We start from the raw sequence: 303 nt of genomic DNA on the forward strand, positions 1-303 counted from the left end.
TCCCATTTATTCTACGGTTATTTTCCTCGTATTTCCTATTCCTTCTTTTATTCACTTCCCTTCTATCTCCCGCCTTTCTCTGTCCCTTCCTTCCTCTTTGCCGATGTCTGCCACAGGGCAAAAAGTCCTTGAAAATCAATCATGTTATTTGCTCAAACATCTGCTTGTTTCCTGGACTATTTTCAGTTGCAGAGTTAATGGATGTTGCAATGCACGCACGTGACTTGATGGCTGTTGCAAATTCTCATATGCGCTCCTTCGAAGTCTCAATCTTGAGGGCGTAACCAGATGGAACAGGTTTTA

The sequence above is a fragment of the Penaeus monodon genome, chromosome 15, assembly GCF_015228065.2.
Source record: "Penaeus monodon isolate SGIC_2016 chromosome 15, NSTDA_Pmon_1, whole genome shotgun sequence".
In the NCBI taxonomy this organism is placed as follows: domain Eukaryota; kingdom Metazoa; phylum Arthropoda; class Malacostraca; order Decapoda; family Penaeidae; genus Penaeus; species Penaeus monodon.